We start from the raw sequence: 15,999 nt of genomic DNA, 5'->3' as shown, positions 1-15,999 counted from the left end.
TGGTCTAGAGAGGAGAGAGGTGTTCCTTGAGCTTCTGCTGCCTTTTCTAGGAGGTAGACCAGGCTGTGCTTTGAGGACAGTTTGATTTTTTTGCCATGACAGAAAGACCATTATGCCTTTTCTTCAGGACACAGAAATATTTTCCTTGCCCACTGTTCTTGTTGGAAATAAGATCCTTTGTAGTCCTCCCTCTTGTTGGAAGGTATCACAGATTATAATCTCGAAAGACAGGTTGCTGAGGTAAATTGCCTGTCAGCACTGTTTAATAAGAATCTCCTTATCTTTCAAGATGAAGCAAACTTGCTCATCTTGCTTTGGTTCAGCACCTAATACCTGTCTTACATACAGTAGGCACTTACTAAATATCTAGAGTGCTCCATTTTCAAGTAGAGAGCTGCTACCTGCCAAATGCCCCTTCCCCATGAGACTAAAGCTCAGCTCTCTTCCACCATCCGTGGGAATCAGCCCTCAGTCTCGTCTCTATCTGTAAAATGGGAGTCAGAGGAAGTTTAGTCTGAATGATTTCTAAACTCTAAGGTGTTGATCCTCTGCTCTGGGTTGGCCCCCCTTCTTTCTCCCCCCCCACTGCTTTTTAGTATCAGAGTTCTTAAGCCAGCTCCCCCTTCCAGGCTTCACTTTCGTGAATAAAGTGCCTCTTCTGGGTCTGTTTCCTATGAGCTGCCACCCCAAACTCCTCTGCTTAGCCCAGGAGAGCATCTGGGACCCCAAGGCCTTGGGCATCTCCCACACCTGCACCTGCAGGCTGGGCAGTGGGTGGATGGCTGAGACCTGCTCTCTGCCTTTGTTTGGGGCATTTCCCTCACCCAACATGGTAATGGCTGCCCTGTGTGCTACGATTTGTTGCTTGGATGTCATCTCATGGGCTTTTTTTCATTTCATCCTAATTGTATGAAGCAGGTGGGACATTTGTCATCCACATTTAGAGATGAGAATTTGGAAGCTCAGAGAGAGAAAGTAGCCTTGCCTTTGATTATTCTGGCAAAGTGTCTGACTAAAAGGCAGATCTACAGACTTGTAAGTGCATTTTCTAAGGCCATAGGCAATACCCAGAGAGGTGGGTATTGGCTTGGGTTCTGCTCCTCTCTGGCTGCCCTCCCTCCCAGGTGCTCAGCACCCTGGAAGGTAGCAAACAGCTGAGGGGGTCACCTTGGGGTTTGGTACTCTGTCTCAGGAAAGAGCCAGGGAGTTTTGGGTGGCAGCTCCTGAGCTTTCCAAAGGCTTCAACCTGAACTGATTTCTATTGTCCATTTGGACACTGATGCTCACAAGAAATATGTCCGTTTGTCTGACCAATCCCAGGAACAACCAAGCTAGTGGCTGTGGTCAAACAGTGAGTCAAACAGTGTGGTCAGACATCATCAGTGTTCTCTCATGATGGGAGAGAGAAATTGATAATCACAATAAGTTATAGAATGCGACTGTGGTTTCTGATGAATTGAAAATGGAAATTATCACCCAGAGAGCAATGGAAAGAGGTGTGGGAGGAGATGAGAAGACTGAAACATTACAAATGAGGCCCTCAAAAGAAATTTGGAGTTAACTGATCCTTTCAAAAAAAAAAAAAAAACAGTAAAGAGAAGCTGGTTGCGTGAGGAACAGCTGATATCTGGCTCATAGGATCCACTGGCATCCTTATGATGCCAGGAGAAATGGAGGAAAGTCATGGGCACATTGATGAACCCCTCTAGGGGGATCGAGTTCTAGTTGAAGTCATTTATTATTAGGGCCTGCACTAACAAATATAAAGAAAGGCAAAAAAACCCAAAAAAACTTAAGCTCATGGTCTAAGAATACTCAATGCACAAACAAGCTATACATGGAATATTAGAGATAATCCCTCTCAAGGGATAAAGCCTCTCATAAAAGACTGGGAAAGGCTTCTTAGCCTCTATAGCAGGGACTTGAAGGAAGCAGGAAAGAAAGTATTGGGAGGCAGTTGGGGAAAAGGTACAGAGCCGAGAGCTGGAAGGTGACATGAACTGCAAGGTCACTATCTCTATTACTCATTTGAGTATAATATATAAGCATTTCTATCATAATAACCCTATGAGGCAGCTGTAAATTGAGGAACTGGACTAAGCTAAGTGAAATAACTATTTCAGGTGCACCCAAGCCAGCATTGTTAGACCTGGAACTTCAGCTCAGAATTCTAACTCCAGTTCTCTCACTACACATCATGAGATTTAAAACCTTCATATGTTGGACTGTCTCCCTAGCTGCCCCATAGTTCTCTAAATTTGTGAGTATGAAGGAAAAGGGCTTGCTTTTTTCTCAGAGTTCAGAATACAAATCAGTCAATCAGCATTAGGTAAAAATACAAAGAGTAAATCATCTCAATTTCATGGAGCTAACAGTCTGTGGGGTGACAAGTATATCTATACAAACATATATTTCTATATGTAGACCAAAAAAATCTATATTGAGCAGAATAAATATAAGGAAGTGGATGGCTGGAAGGACACTAGGAAGTGGGAGGAGAGAGTGATCAGAACATGATGCTTGAGATACAAGGTGGAGAGAGAGTGCGTTCCAGATATGGGACACATGGGACCAGTGCAATGCAGAAAAGGGACCATTTATGTGTGAGGAACAAAGAGAAGTCCACTTTGGCTGGAAGTATGGGAGGAGGAAAAACATGTAATGAGGCTGGAAAGATGGGTTGGAAGCCAGATTGTAAAGGGATTTAAAAGCTAAAACAGGAGTTTATATTTTCTCCTAGGAGCCACCTGAACTCAACCTGTAGGAGAGTCAGATCTCACCTGAGGAAAATCACCTAGGCAGCCTTGTGGAAGATGGGCCCGTGGGGAAAGATTTGAGGAGAGAAACCAATAATACCAAGATACTCCATGTATCCCATTTAGAGAGTTCAACTCCTGTCCCTTGGGCTCCCTAGGACCCATGAGCCACTCCTCACATGGCAGTTTATAGATTAGTTCCTGCAGCTGTTGTAAACCTCAATTAGTCTGTGTGTTGTCTTGGGACTAGAGTATCATGAATGGATATTTAAGCTTAATTGGGCCATCCAGGAGGGCTTCATTACTGTAATGACCCACTGGGGTGAGCAGGGCCAGGGCAAACCCCTGGCAGGACAGGGGTGGGGTTGGCTGGATATCGGAGGGGAAGGTAAGACCACTAGTGTGTGAAAGGCAGAGGGATATGGGGGGAAGAGCACTCGTTGCTCAGATCTGAGTCCATATTTCTGGCACTCACCAAGTTCATATGACCGTAGGCAAGTCACTTCTGAACTTCTTCCTGAACACTTTACTGTCTGCCTCTCAGAGTTCTGAGGAAAGCTGGAACTTAAACTGCTTATAGATGTTCTTATGGGAAGGTCACAAAGTGTACCCAGAACTCAAATATCCAAGTTCCTTTCTTAGGTTGGGGGGCCTGGAGCTCTTGGGTTTGTCTTGAGACCCAAACCTCTCTGCCTCCAAGCAAATTCTTAGAATTAGAGCCACCCAAAGGATGTATGGACCATTTCAGAAGGGAACGAGATCCCTAGATCTCTTGTCAGAAAGGCCATAGAGAGAATTCATAGTCAAGTCATGACTGATTAGATGAACTCGAGGTTTCTTCTAAATCTTGAATTTCTATAGATGGGAAAACTGAAATTCAGAGAGAAGATTTTAATGATCTCCACGATTCTACTCTTAAATAACAACTCCAATTTCTTATAGCAGACTCCTCAGACCAGCTCCTTGCCATAGGGGGACAAGTATTATTTTTCTCATTTTATGGATTAGGAAGTTGAGGTTTAGCAAAAGAAAGCAACTTATATTTAAATCTAGGTTTCCTGACACCTGGCCAGCGAACCAGTCAGCCAGCCAATCAGTAAACATTTACTAATGTACCAGGCTCTAAGCCAAGTCAGTTGCCAGGGTTACAAAGAGGGTCAAAAGACTTCCACTCAAGAAGCTCTCAGTCTATTAACAGCTGTTACATTTAGATTATATTGGCTTTCTTATAGTATGAGCTTAATGTCATTCCCTTACTTCACTTATCTGAGGAATACAGGCATTTGATCTCTGTGTGTGTGTCTCGCTCTTCTCTCTGAATCTGTTTCTTGGTCTCTGTGTCTGTCTCTATCTCTGTGTGTCCGTCTCTTTTTGTCTCTCCTTTCTCTATTTCTGTCCTTTTGTGTCTCTTCTTTCTGTCTCTGTCTCTCTTTCTTTCTCTCCCTCTCTTCCTCTGTCTCTGTATTTCTCTCTCTCACACACACACACACCTGCCTCTGTAGAAATTGGGTACTTTTTGCTGTTGAGAGTACTGTTGGTCCCAACTGGGGTATGTTTGGAATTGTCTTTTTCCTCATATAAAATATTTTTATAACTATTACATTATAATTATGATATCCTTTGTGTTCATATAGTTCCTGACTTTGGATTATGATTTCCTTTGTAATTCTTGGCTAGTACTAGGTTGCCTTCCCAACCCAAGAACTAGCATTTATATAAGGCTTTAAGATATATATGTTGCTTCATTTAATCATCACAACTCTGGTATTATAATTATCACTCCCACCCTCCTATTTTAAAAATGAAGAGTAGTAACTTGTGTAGAGAGGAAACAACAGAAGGAATGAATAGGCATTTATATAGTTCCTACTATGTTCCAAGTGCTGTACAAAGTAAGCACTTTATAAATATTATTTGCTCCTCACAAACACCCTGTAAGGTAGGTGTAGTTATTATCCCCACTTTACAGTTGAGAAAACTGAGGCAAACTGTGGTTAATTTGCCCAAAATCAATCACACAGCTAATAATTGTCTCAGGCAGGTTGTGAATTTGGGTCTTCCTGACTCCATGTCCAGCGTACTCTTCACTGGGCTGCAATTGCTTGCCTTATAAGGTTTAACAGCCAGAGAAGGGTTTTGGAGATGGCCATGATAATTCCTCCTCCAAGTGAGGGATCACCCAAAGGCCTTAGACAGATGCCTCTGTTCACCCCCCATCCATACTGGTTTTTCCATCGGATTCCTCATATATCTTTCCAAGGGACAGAGTCAAAGTTGGAGAAGAATTTCCTCTTGGAAATTACCCCAAAATTCAGTGCCTGCTCCTATGGCGGTGCTTTTGGCAAAGCCAGGGGCAAACCCTGGGACTGACCTTCTTGGCCATGAACCTCACTCTCTCTTCTCTGGATGTTCAGGCATTCCATCACTTCATTCCCTTTAAACTGTGTCTGTGCCTCCCGCCCCGGACTCAAAGCCCCAGCAGCTTTGATTTGCCCCCATCCCCTTCCCACTAAGATTGCTTGTGCTGGAAGGATCAGCAAAGGCAAACAGTGAGATGGGGGAAGGAGCAGGGCAGAGCTGCAGGGTTGTTATGCCTGGGATTCTTTCAGCTGGATCCCCCATCCCTAGACTGCCTAGCCTTGCTTTCTCCTACCCACCTCTAGGTCAGTTGGTCAATCAACAAACATTAATTCCTGTGAAGAATTGATTGTATGCCATGGGAGACCCTGGCACAGGAATACCCAGCATGGACCCTCATCAGAGAAGATGCTGTGCTCTATGAGCAAAGCTGAATTGAATTAGCCCAGAAGAAACTTGAAACACACAAAGTTAGGGAAGCCCCTGAAATGTTCAGAGGGACTATGTGTGTCGGCCCTCGGCGGAGCACTCTGAGCTCATATTGCTCTGATCACCCACAGTTGGATACACTGTGACCCGTCATTTGGGTCCTCTCGAGAAGGAAGAACAGCAACCAACCACATATAGCATAAAACATGCATAGGAAGTAAAAAACAACAGCTAGCCTCATTCCTCCTCCATCATTCAGCCAAGGAAGAAGAATAAATTTCTAAAGCACTTTAAGGTTTATAAAACATTCTCTTCACAACCTGCCAATTATTCCTCTTTTTAAGATGAGAAAACAGACCTCAGAAAAGTGGATGAGATGGCATATCCCTGGCCATTTGGCTAATAAGTATCTGAGCTGGGATTTCTGACTCCTGGTCCAGAGCTCTTTCTATTACCCATGATTGCATCTCAGAAACTGCATTTGAACTCAAGCAGGAGCTCTTAATTTGGGGTCCATGAACTGGGTGGGGTTTTAAAATACTTTCATTAAAGCTTTTTATTTTCAAAACATATGCATGGATAATGTCAATATTAACCCTCGCAAAGCCTTGTGTTCATTTCCCTCCTTTCTCTCACCCTCTCCCCTAGGTTATAAGTAATCCAATATATGTTAAATATGGTAGAAAAATATGTTAAATCCAGTATATGCATACATATTTATACAATTATCTTGCTGCACAAAAAAATCAAATCAAACAGGAAAAAAAATGAGAAAGAAAATAAAATGCAAGCAAACAACAACAAAAAGAGTGAGAATGCTATGTTGTGAACCACATTCAGTCTACAGTCCCCTCTCTGGGTGTAGATGGCTCCATTACAAGACTTTTGGAACTGGTTTGAATCACTTTGCTGTTGAAAAGGTTCATTTCCATCAGACTGATCATTGTATGATTTTGCTGTTGCTGTTTACAGTGATCTCCTGGTTCTGCTCACTTCACTTAGCATCAGTTCATGTAAGTCTCTCTAGATCTCTCTGAAATCATACTCCTGGTCATTTCTTATAGAACAATAATATTCCATAACATTCATATACCATAACTTACTCAGCCATTCTCCAATTGATGGGCATCCATTCAGTTTCCAGTTTCTTGCCACTACAAACAGGGCTGCCACGAACATTCTTGCACACGTGGGTCCCTTTCGCTTCTTTAAAATCTCTTTGGGGTATAAGCCCAGTAGTAGCACTGCTGAATCAAAGGGTATGCACAGTTTGATAGCCCTTTGGACATAGTTCCAAATTGCTCTCCAGAATGGCTAGATCCGTTTACAATTCCACCAACAGTTTTCTCACATGTTTTAAAATATTTTATAACTATTACATTATAATTATAATTCCTAACAATTCCAAGCATTTAAAAGCTTTGTTTTGTGAAGGGATCCATAAGCCCTTGGACAGAGGACAGACAAAAATGTTAAGGAGCCTTGAGTTTAGAGTTTTGTTCCCTCCCCCATGCTTGAGGCTCTGGGAAGGGGCAGAATCTCTCTCAGGTGAGGGCTGATACCTTCTTCCAGGACCTTCCTTCTGTCAACCTCCTTCTGAGATTTCTGGTCCAAATCAGGAGAAGCACTTGCTGAGTGATGGGAGGAGGGAGAAGTTAAGAACAACCTCTTCCTCTGCCTAAGATGCAAGACTTTCCCTAAGTTTTCCTTAAGGAAAGATGGGGGAAGATACAGACATACTTCATATTTAGCCCCGGTAGGGAACTAGACTACATCAGAAAGCAGGGTGGATGAGAGGTGGCTCTCTGAGTTCTAGCTTACTCTAGGGAGTTCTCAGCCCACAGACTTTTGCCATGACTGCTGACATTATCCTTATCCACACCCAGGTGGGGGGGCTATAGGGGACTCTGAGTGATCCACCTGACTTGGGATACTCTTGCGAAGGCTAGTCTGAGGAATGGAGGAAGAGCCACAGTTCGTGGCAAATCGGGAGACTGGGTTGTTTTTTTTTTGTCCACAGATTCAGAATCATCATTGCTGTGACTTTCAGGTGCTAGGAAGGTCCTGTGCACAGGGCCCTTCAAGACAAGGGTATATCAATGCCAGGAATCGGTGACCAAAGAGAAACCTGGCTCAGGCCCCTTAGCTTCTATTCACCCAACTACTCACACCAGCCACGCCCACACAGGTCAGAAAGTGGCTGGTCTTGGCTTACTAGGCAGGACCGATCCAGCCCTTCCGCTTCATCCCTTCATGAGGACATAGTAACTTTGGCAAGATCTTCCTGATTCTCTGTCTCTCAGTTTTCTCCTAGCAAAGTTGAGAGAATCAGATGCTATGAAGATCCCTTGAAAAAGTACTAAATAAATGAGACAGAGAATCGATGCAATTACTCCTTGACCATTTGGCAGGTGAGACTGACCGATAGTCCATCCCCAGTGGCCAGGGAAATATTTGTCCAGGGAGCTCTTGCAGTGACCAATGGGGAGCCCCATTCCTTGTCTAATGCCAGAAAAATAGCAGTACCTTTCCCTTCCTCTGTTCCTCCACCCCCACTCCCCGTCATACAGCACATAGTGTCAGGGGAGCTCAACCCACAATCCAGATTAGGAGGCCCCAAGCAGGGAAGGAACAACCAAAGCTCTGTCCTGTAGATTCCCCAGCTATTCCTGGGGTGGGGCTGGGGAAGGGGGGGAGGGGAAGAGAATCGCATTGACCTCTGTCACAGCTCCCACTGTTATCTATGGAACTAGTTCTTGGACTCAGATCTGAGAAGTCTGTTAGCCGCTGCAAGGGCTTGGAATCTGGTTATCCCTGGGAAGCTTAGGGCTTGTGTCCTCCTGGCAGTTGGAAGGGAACCTGCCCTGTTAGCACTACTTTGGGGAAGGGAGCAGAGCTAGTTCATGGCCTGCCCTCTGAGGCTGTGAACCCCTTGCTCTGGATAGAGGTAAAGAGGGAATTCCTTAGGTTCCTTTATCTTGGTGGGTGAGAAGCTTGGTCTTGGGACCTCAGTGATCTTGTGCTCAAAGCACAGGAGTATCCAAATGAAGGAGCCCCAGGGGAAGGGGTATGTCTTGCCTCTGAGGAGATATAGCTCTTAGGAATTGGGAGATTGCAGATTTTTGCTTCTTGATTAATTGATTGGATCTGAGAGCTGCCTCCTTCTCTAGCCTACCTGCAGTTTGGATATAAAGTCTACAGGACCAGAATCTGCACACCTAGAGCTTGCAGTCCTGAGAGATTATTCTATAGGGTCTCTGATGGGCGATTGCGCCCAGCTCAGGAACTGAAGGGGAGAGGGAGAACTGAGGTTCGGTGCCAGAAGGACAAAGAGATATTTTGGGGAAGGGGGTGCTCTGTGCTTTGGGGTCATGACTGGTGTGTCTGACGTGCCTTGAGAGCCTAGATAATGGCGTCGGGAAATCATGGACCTGATCCTGAAATGACTCGGTTTGGGGAAGGGGCAGCTCAGAGCTTGGGGCCCTTATGGCTCACCTGAGGAGGAGGAGGAGGAGGAGGAGGAGGAGGAGGAGGAGGCTCAGACAGGGAGCCAGTCTGAAATAACATCAATAGGGACAAGCACAAATAGAGAGGCTCCCCTTTCCCTTCCTGTCAGCTGGTGAGTTCTATCCCCCATCTAAACAAGCAAACAAAGATCCCTTCCTCCAAATAAACCTCTCAGGCACATCCCTGTCCTCCCATACAGAACTTTCCCCCATGGCTGGTTCATTCTGCCCATGAAACCACAGTCCTACCCCTGTAACCTCCAACCCTGCCCCTCCTCACACTGTTTGAATAGAAGGCAAATGAGCCCCTGGACAGAGGCACAGGGAGTCTGGATCTTTCCTTCTTGGCAGCTGCCTGGAGCTGGACCATTGGGACACTGGGATTACGGCCACTGTCAGCCACAGCAGCTGCTGCTCCCCTTGGTGCCGGTTCCTGGGCTGTGGGACCTAGGGAACCCTTGGTGACAACACTGAAGGGAAAGACAGGGGTGCCAAGTTTCTAGAATCAGGGATATCATCCTCTTGCCCTTTATCCATCCCCTCTTCTGAGGGCAGTCACCTCAGCAGAGCAGCCTTAGGTCTTTCACGGAGGAGCCGGGGTATGATGGAGGAACAGTTTGTTTCTTGCCCACATTGGGCCTCAATTTTCTCATCTTTTTTTTTTTTTAATTTTTTTATTTTATTTTTATTTTTATTTTTATTTTTTTTAATTTTCTCATCTGAAAAGTGGGATGATAGCAATGGCATAACAATCAATTCTCTTTACAGCACTCACTGGGCCACCCAGTGCTCGCCATTCATTCTCCCCAGGTGCAGGAGTCACTGGCTGAATATGGCTGGTGGTAGTGACAACACCATGGTGTCCCGTTCCTTCATGAGTGCTTTTAAACCCTGTGATCTCCCCCAACCCCAAGATTTCCTCTTCAGATACATGAACGTCCTAATTTTAGGACTTTTCCCTAACTTTTTAACATTTTTTTTACCTATGATCTTTTGAGACATAATCTCTTTCTGACCCCATGACCTTCCCTATTCCCCTGGCCTTTCCCCAACTTGGTTACTGCCATTGATCCAAGACTCTCTCTTTCCTCTGTAACTTCCACCTTGACCTCTGATTTCTTTCCTTCATCATCACAGCCCCAGCTTTTTCTGAACCTATCACTTCACTTGACCTATGACTTTTCCTTTATTGTCATCTTTCCCAACCTGATGACCATCATTTGTCAGAGTCTGTGGTCTTCCATAATCCTTCAACCTTCCTCTAAATCTCCTAAACTTTCTGTGATCTCTGTGAAGGTCCCTTCTTGATTCTCCATCCTTTCCCTACCAGTTCTCCTTCCATTGAGCTGGTTACAACCCAGAGCCTGCTAAGCGCTCAGGTGACTCCTGTTCCAAGCCAGCCCCAGGTAAGTCTGGCAGAGGAAACTGGAAGGGGATGCGTCCAGTCTTACCCTCAGACCTGCCACAGTCTCCACTGCATACAGTACACAGGGTACAGATCTAATACTGGACTGTAAGGCTGCGGACCAGTACTTCCAGCTGAGGCTGTGTGAGCTGGGGGAAATGTCATTGTGAATTAGTGGAACATGAGTATATCGGGGGTAAACTCTGGGGGAGTGGGAGTTGGGGGTGCTTTTTCTATGCGCTGGGAAGTAGATGAGGAAAAAAACTCGTGAGGGGGAAGAATGAGGAGGAAAAGAGCTTAGCTTATTAGCAGGAATTATTTGGAGCTGAGGGTGGAGAATCAAGAATTTGTGGAGTAGGGAGAACACCATAAGGAGCAATGTGGGACAGTCTTCCAAGACCTCAATTAATCCCTTCTTCCTCCTGGGGACTACCTTCTCCTCATGACAACTTTTCTTACCAGCTATACCAATTCATCCCTACCCACTACATGGCCTGATATAGCCATTAGTGTACCAATGGCAGCAACAGTACCACACTATGAATGATGCCCAATGAGACTGTCCTCTGCCAGTACCTCTGCTCTCTGGGGGGCTTCAAGGGATCTCTGTGTCTCTCAATGCCACTGCCTATGGTGAGCTATCCCTAGTGCTTTTTCAACTTATATCTCTTCCTCCCTTCCTCATTTCCTTCTCTCCTTCCCTTTTTCCTTCCTTCTTTCCCTTCTTCCTTCCTTCCTTCCTTCTTACCTTCCTTCTTTCTTTCTTCCTTCCTTCTTTCCTTTCTTTCTTCCTTCCTTCCTTCCTTCTTTCCTTTCTTTCTTCCTTCCTTCCTTCCTTCCTTCTTTCCTTCCTTCCTTCCTCTTTCCCTCCTTCCCTCCCTCTCTTTCTTTTCCTCCCTCCCTCCCTCCTTCCCTTTCTTCCTTTCCTTTTCTTTCCTTTCCTCTTCCTTCCTTCCTTTCTTTCTTTCTTCCTTCCTTCCTTCCTTCCTTCCTTTCCATCCTCTCTCCCTTCCTTCTTTCCTTCCTTCCTTCCTTCCTCCCTTCCTTCTTTCCTTCCTTCCTTTCTTCCTTCCTTCCTTCCTTCCTTGTTCCCTCCCTTCCTTCCTTCCTCCCCTTCTTCCTTCCTTCCTTCTTTCCCTCCTTCCTTCCTTCCTTCCTTCCTTTCACTGAACCACCCAGCTGCCTCTTTTGAATTTTGCTTATCTTTTTAAAACTCCACTTAGATCTCACCTACTCTGAGAAGCCTCCCCTGATTAGTAATGACCTCTTCTTTCAGAATTCTTAAAATACTTTGTAGCTGTATGATCTTCTTAATTGTGTAATACCAAGAAAGTCAAGAATTATTTGTATAACTGCACTGTAAATTACAAAGGGCAGGGACCAGATTTCATCTAAAATTGGTACCTCCCCCAGTACTGAGCATAGAATTGTTTAAAAATATTTTTTGCATTTAATAGTATTTTTTTTCAATTACATGTAATGACAATTTTAAGCACTAACTTTTGTAATATAACTTTTTTTGGCTAAGTTTTTCTCCTTCCCTCTTTTTTTTCCCTCCTCCTCCAAAGAGCAAGCAATCCAACATAAGTCATATATTTAGGATCATGTTAAACATTTTCGTATTGTTCTTATTGTGAAAGAAGAATCAGAACAAAAGGGAAAAATCATGAGAAAGAAAAAAACAAACTTTAAAAAGGGAAAATAGTATTTGATCTGCATTCAGACTCCCATAGTTCTTTCTCTGGATATGGATAGCATTTTCTATCACAAGTCTTTTGGAATTTCTAAGATTATTGTACTGCTAACAAGAGCAAGGTCTAGCATAGTTGAACATCATGTAATATTGCTGTAACTGTGTACAGTAATCTCCTGGCTCTGCTCACTTCACTCAGCATCAGTTCATTTAAGTCTTTCAAGACAGTTTGTGAAAAGGGAAAACAGATGGGCACAAATTGTTGCAGGATTTCCAGAAGGGACTGGAGTGCTAGGGAGGGCTTCAAGGAAGAGATGGTATTTGAGTTCAACTTTGAAGGTTTTAATAGTTGAAACATGGTAAGGGAATGAGGATGGGGGGAGGCAGGAAGGAGAAAAATTATTCATCACACCTGCACTACCTGCCTGATGCTCTCCCTAAATAGGGGAAGTATGAGTAGCTATGACTGGCAAAGGAAGGAGGCCCAGTGGGGACCAGGGGGAGGTCAGGCTTGACAAGACCCTGGGCGTCCACAAATAGAGATAGATTTCCTTTCTATTTGACCAAAATGAGAGAAAAGGAGATGAAAATTCACTGGTGACAGAGAGTGATCCTGCTTGCCTATTTTGAAGGTCCTTGAGGATGGCCCAGAATTCCTCTTTGTTCAGTTCACTTTCCTCAGATGAAGAAGACAAACTCTGGCTGTGAGGCAGGCTGCAGCCATGGATGCCAAGTGGGGAAGTCCAGTGTGTTCCCAGGCCAGGATCTAGACTTGCTACCAGGAGTGCTGCTGGGCCATGCCCTCCACTAGCCACCTCTGTCTAGCTGGATTCATTTACTTTAACAGAGCAGTCTCCAGCCTTGCAAAGAGCCTCCTCTCAGTTATACTCCTTCTTCTCCATCTGCCCCACTCCCCTTCCTGCTCTCCTGCCCTTCCTGCAGAGGGAGCCAGGGCATTCCTGGCTCTCAGCTCTCACATCCTTCCTGTCTGTCGCCAGAACCTTAGAGAAGGTGACAGTTAGGAGACAGTCACCATCATAAGCCACTCTCTGTTCTTCCTTCCCAAGTTCCCGGGTCTCTCCTACCCCAAACTCATGGTCGAAGGGTACTTTTTCAGTATTGAGATGAAGGTTGCTCATTGGGCTCTAGGCTAGAGAAAAGTCATAGTTTGGGGAAGAGAAGTCAGCTCTTTTCCTTCTAAGACCACTTAGGACAGACTGCCCTCCTTCCCTCTCCCCCTTCCAGCTTCCCTAGCTGCCCTCTTCCTTCCCTCTCCTTGCATTGAAGTGGGGTCCTTGCTTTGAACAAAATGAAAAGAGCAGAGGGAAGCAGCTGAAGGAATGGGTCAAAGCTCTTCTCTCCTGCTAGGATTGAGGGAAGCTATTGGTGTTGGTTCTGAGACTGGCACAATGGAGGGAGTTTTTCATCCTAGCCTTCTGTCCCTCAGTCAGGGAATTTTCAGCTTTGCTGTGTCCTCTTTCCATCAGAAATGTGACCTCAATAAACATGTGACTGAAAGATGGGTATTTACTAAGGACAAATAGTGGATAGTGAATGGGGAATATGGGGGAGAAGTTGGAACCAACAGTCTCACCTGGTTTCCATATGCAAAACAGGATAAGCCAGGGCTTTTACCACCCCTCAGCTTTGGCAAGTAAGTGCTTGGGAGGTTGAAGGCAGGGGGAGATGTTCCATAGAGTCAGAGCAGAGAGCCCGAGCAGAAATGTATCCTTATTTAAAGGTTTATTGATGTTTTTTTATGTGCAAGAGTTTAAACTCAGATTCACAAAGTATTAATAATAGAAGGGACTTCAGAAAACAGAACACACACACATACACAAATATATCTATGTGACATATTTTAAATACAATATATAATTCAATATAATATTTATATATAATATTACTTATGTGTATATGTTGCAGTGCAATGACATAACATTAATGATATAATAACAGGCTATGAAATAAAGAATATATAATGAATTATATTTTATAAAATACAGTCAATATAAACAATACAGTAACATTGTATAGTATAGGTACATAGAATTTATATAGCATATACATACACATAGTATATAATTGTATATACTTATACATATGCATATTATATTCTATTAGGCTAAATTTATAATACATATTGGATTCTATGTATAGAATTTTATATAGTATATAATTGTATATACTTATATATATATTATATACTATTAGGCTAAATTTATAATATATATCCTACATATAAGTGTAATATATATTTTCTATATATGGAATATATATTCTCTACATATCATAACTATATATTAATTAGAACATATAATATAATATGACACTATATAGCTATTAAGCTTTTAAAACTTAACACTGCATTATGGACCTATATCCATACATAGAGAGAGGAATTAGATCTATGATTTCATTAGTATAGAAAATTTGTAGTGAAAGAAACTCCCTCGACCAATTCAGGTCAGCATATTCATTGAACTTTAAAGAATTACCTTAGCAATGGTATCAAACTCAAGTAGAAATAGCACCACTAAACTGTGCATAGGGATCCCTATGGGCCACATATTGACTTAGAACACCACATCATATTAACGGAATCCATGTTTTATTGCATTTTTATTTAATTTGCTAAATATTTCCCAATAACAGTTTTAATCTGATTCAGACTATTCTTGGAAAGGTTTTAGGAAGGGACATCTCTGAACTAGAGGTTGTGACTTGCAAAGGACCTAAAACCAGAATGTGTCACAGATGAGATTTGAACTTAGGTCTTCAAATTTTCTTGGACAACTCTGTCCATTATGCCATGCTAAAAGAGAGATATAGATAGTTAAGAGCAAGATAGTAATTAGACAGAAAGATATATAGTTAAAACAAAATATTGATAATAAAGGAACAGAGAAAGAGAGAGATGTATGGACAGAGAAAGGGAGAGAGAAAAAGAGAGACAGAGAGAATGGAAAAGAAAGACAGAGAAAGAAGCAGGCAGGCAGGAAGATAGGCAGTAAGGTCAAGATCTCCTAGTGCATCCAAGGCCATCTCCAATCATCCTGATTTATATCTGGCCACTAGACTTAGAAGGGAAAATGAGCCTTTCCTCATTTGAACCCAAAGCCCTGGCCCTGGAATCAGGAAGCCTTACCTCCCTGAGTTCAAATCTGGCTTCAGACACTACTTATGTAATTCTGAGCAAGTCACTTAAAGTTGTCTGCCTCAACTGGGAAACTGATGCATTGTTGTGGAGTTGTGAATGGATTCCAACCATTCTGGAGAGCAATTTGGAACTATAAAAAAAAAGTTATCAAACTGAGCATACTCTTTGATCCAGCAGTGTTTCTATAAGCAGCGCTTATATCCCAAAGAGATCATGAAGAAGGGAAAGGGACCCACATGTGCAAAAATGTTTGTGGCAGCCCTCTTTGTAGTGGCTAAAAACTGGAAACTGAGTGGATGCTCATTAGTTGGAGAATGGTTGAGTAAACTGTGGTATATGAATGTTATGGAATATTATTGCTCTGTAAGAAATGACCAGCAGGATGAATACAGAGAGGCTTGGAGAGACTTGCATGAACTGATGCTAAGTGAAATGAGCAGAACCAGGAGATTATTATACACTTCCAACAATACTATATGAGGATCAATTCTGATGAAAGTGACTCTCTTCAACAGTGAGAGAATCCAAATCAGTTCCAATTGATCCGTAATGAACAGAACCAGCTACACCCAGAGAAAGAACACTGGGAAATGAATATAAACCACAACATAAAATTTACACTCTTTCTGTTATTGTTTGCTTGCATTCTTGTTTTTTCTTCTCAGGTTATTTTTACTTTCTTTCTAAATCTG

This window comes from Antechinus flavipes, chromosome 3 (assembly GCF_016432865.1).
Source record: "Antechinus flavipes isolate AdamAnt ecotype Samford, QLD, Australia chromosome 3, AdamAnt_v2, whole genome shotgun sequence".
Classification (NCBI taxonomy): Eukaryota; Metazoa; Chordata; class Mammalia; order Dasyuromorphia; family Dasyuridae; genus Antechinus; species Antechinus flavipes.
Note: the sequence above shows the minus strand (reverse complement) of the source record.